This window comes from Dreissena polymorpha, chromosome 1, assembly GCF_020536995.1.
Source record: "Dreissena polymorpha isolate Duluth1 chromosome 1, UMN_Dpol_1.0, whole genome shotgun sequence".
NCBI classification, from domain to species: domain Eukaryota; kingdom Metazoa; phylum Mollusca; class Bivalvia; order Myida; family Dreissenidae; genus Dreissena; species Dreissena polymorpha.
Window position 1 is genome coordinate 192,116,966 of NC_068355.1, and position 3,305 is coordinate 192,120,270.

The 3,305-nt window shown below is 35.1% G+C and overlaps 1 long non-coding RNA gene across 1 annotated transcript; it reads left to right on the forward strand.

The window, feature by feature from the left end:
* Positions 1 to 774: 774 nt before the first annotated feature.
* LOC127864384 (uncharacterized) lies at positions 775 to 1,840 on the forward strand. The gene is made up of 3 exons (XR_008041838.1): positions 775 to 869; positions 954 to 1,011; positions 1,741 to 1,840. It is a non-coding gene; the product is annotated as an uncharacterized LOC127864384 (long non-coding RNA).
* Positions 1,841 to 3,305: the final 1,465 nt, after the last annotated feature.

The following is a 3,305-nucleotide window of genomic DNA, read 5'->3' on the forward strand; positions in this document are numbered from 1 at the left end:
GCTCAATTTATGACGTATTTCTATTGACGTAATTTCTCCGACGAAAAATACCCGATTTAGTTAAATTCTCTGGATGTTTAGGACATATAGGACGTGTAAGTTATTTATTCGTTTAGAGCATCGAACGAATGTAAAACGTATTTCGGATTGTGTGTTTATCATACGTAATTGTAAACTTCGATAGGATTACAATAAAATAGTGTGATTAAAATAAAGTTTTGATACACGGATTGAATAATAGAAAAAGGAAGTGAATATCGTTTTCACTTTTTTGTTTTAAAAAATTAATTAAAGTTGTCATTGAGGTAAGCGTGTCGTTTATACTAAAATAAGATTGTTTCTATAATTGTTGTTAAAGCTGAAAACGTGTCATCAACTTATTCAATAAATCGGTTTCAGTTGTGATCGATATTTTAATTAACCCAATTATGTACTTCGTGTAATAATAATTATTCTCGATTAGTTTGTTGATTTGTTACTCACTTTTATGATGCTAATCATAAGTTGCTCACCGCAAGCCTCGCCGTGTAAACCTTTATTCAACTTGTCTGACAAATTTAAGTACGCGATTACACTTTCATGATATTATGTCATGTCTATTAGAACAACCATACACTGCACAACAGGGAGACATTTGTATTGATTATATTGCTTTGCAGATTAAATCAATAACGAGTAACTGTGTTTCTTTGTTGCGCAACAAGATTGCGGCTAGCTAGCGCGAGTTTTGACGTGACGTCACAATGTTTTTGTTCGCGCGTGACGTTTCGCAGATTTTTTTTTAAACACAAAGTGTTTAAAAAGACTTAACACGACATAAATAAACATCGTAAACTAAAATCTACCAGACATATGCAAAGAACGCCATCGTATGTGTTTTTCTTTAGAAATTTTACATTTACCACAATTGCTTTGCTGCATTATTTTATGTAGCAGTTTTACTTTTATTACAGAGGAGGAGCAGTGGGTCTCTAGAGTGATTGGGTATTCGTCGCAGAATGGGAGCGACAAGTAAGTATCGGCAGTTTTAATATTCATAAACTTGAGCAATGTGTGCAAGCCGTAGAAGTAATTTGTATTTAAATGAAACTATCATTGGGACCAATCGTGCCCTGCATCTGAACATATTGTTAACGCATACAATAAGAATATGTTCGTAATATATTATTTCTAAATAATATTACTCGTCTCGAAAATAGCAGTTGGCGCAATTATGAATATTTAAGTGATGCTATTTGAAATATCATATCGTTGTGTTTGTGATTTGTTGATTCATGTCATTTATGCTTAAACAATATTTAAGCACAATATTCGCTGCATAATTTTGAGGTGCCATGTCCGACTTTCCGTTGTAACATTTACGAAATACGAAACAAAGTAGTTTGCAGGACGTAAAATGTACATTTAAAATGAATTGCTGATCATCCTCGATAGAGCGGAACCCTTCATCGGTTTTCATTATCACCCCTCCCCGATCCATTTTTATTATATGGTCCTCGATTTGGGAAAAGGGGCTTTATAGGTGTGCGTCTTCTTGGATTAGCATTTGAAGTCCGCAATGGTTAAAAGGGTACGACACTGTCCGATTGAATGGAATTTGTGTTAAAATTAAGTCTTTTGTCTAAACAAAATGAGTTCTTTGCGAAAAGTCCCTGATTAGCAAGTGAGGAATGCACAGACTAATCTTGGACGAAAATGTTACGCGTAGTTTTTAGCTCATCTAGTGTAATTCGTTTTCAGTTATAGTGCGCAGCAAATACTGGGTGTTCCAGATGTGTACCCTAGATACGAGAAGGCCATTAGTGCATGGGCCCCAGATGTCATCGACAGAAACCAGTTCTTGGAGGTTGGGAAATTACACTGTTATTAACCGATTGAATTGTCCTCCTATAGTAAGATTTATAAATCATTTTTTAAACCAAAGTTTTAACGTCATTGAATAATACCGTACTAGCTTGGAAGTGCGTGCTTTTTAAATAAATCATTGCTTTACAACCACCGGTTTTTCATAATTGTGTTTTAACGTTAATACTGCACTTACTATATGATACTATTACTGTATTCTCTTTAAATTTTAAAGATATGCATTACTTAGTGCTTTGAAACACGTAATACACTTACCATCGTGAAATTATGGTGTTCAGTTCCAGTTCGCCGCTCGAGTCTACGTAACAAAAGTCGACGTCTACGAAGTTTACAAAGCTGGCGGTGTCAAGGCCATTAAATGCTTCGATGTCTCAGAAGAGTGGATAACGCTATGGTCGACGGACCAAGTATCCGTTTTTGAGTCTGCGATGATATTTAGTCCATCGTTTACGGTAAAAGCAAGAACAGAAAAGTTAGGTTTAGTAAGTTCAAACTTCTTAACCGGTTTAAACCCGCAATTATTTGCATGGACAATTCGAAGGCTCTTGACCCTAGACATAACCATGCTAATGTGCTCTGTCGTACTGTATAGATTTTGTAGTATCTTTCATAATGGGTAATTGATTATTTGCATTAAATAAAATACTAGCTTCCACTAATTTCTCGTCTAGTATTGGAACATGAGTTTCATTGTTTTGTTTTATTTCGTAATGGTCGTGTGGAAAATTTGGAGACTTCTTTACTTATAATTTTAAGTATTGGAAGGAACGCATAAACGTTTATCAGAACTAACACAAGAACAGTACGAACGTTTAAAGCGTGGGATTGACATGAATAGGCCTCAATAGTACTTGACGTCCTTGTGAGGACGCCACGTGGAGGACATTCGCGTGTAACGGACGCTGGTTTCATTATACTTCATGATCGAGTCATCAAGGCTGTACTCTCTAAACAAATCATCATATTTAACTCGAAGGCATGTTTTACACTTAGAATGTTGTTCTTGTTTTACCCTTTAGAGATATTGATGGGCCTGCACTTCTTAATCCCTGAAATATTATAAAGTAAGAGACTAAAGTACGACATTGCACTGAAAAAGTTACTCTCCTCTATAAAACGGCCGGAAAAAAGAAGGTGTAAAAACAGTGAAATTCGATTTGGGTCAAGTTTTTCTACGTTTATATACTTTGTGTACATGACATCTCTTTCAATTTTTCTTTAATCGATCGATTCAGCTTAGATAGCTCTTTAAGTAAAGATACGGTTATTGGGATCTCTATGTACAAATTTTTGCATTTTTTGCGCTTAAATGTGTTGCTTTTACATTGAATAATATGGGGCAAATATTACGTGTAATGTTAGCTGTGCGCATAAGGCGACTATACAGTAAGAGCAATTAATTTAGTCGTCATTCGCAATAATATCTATTTCACTGGACT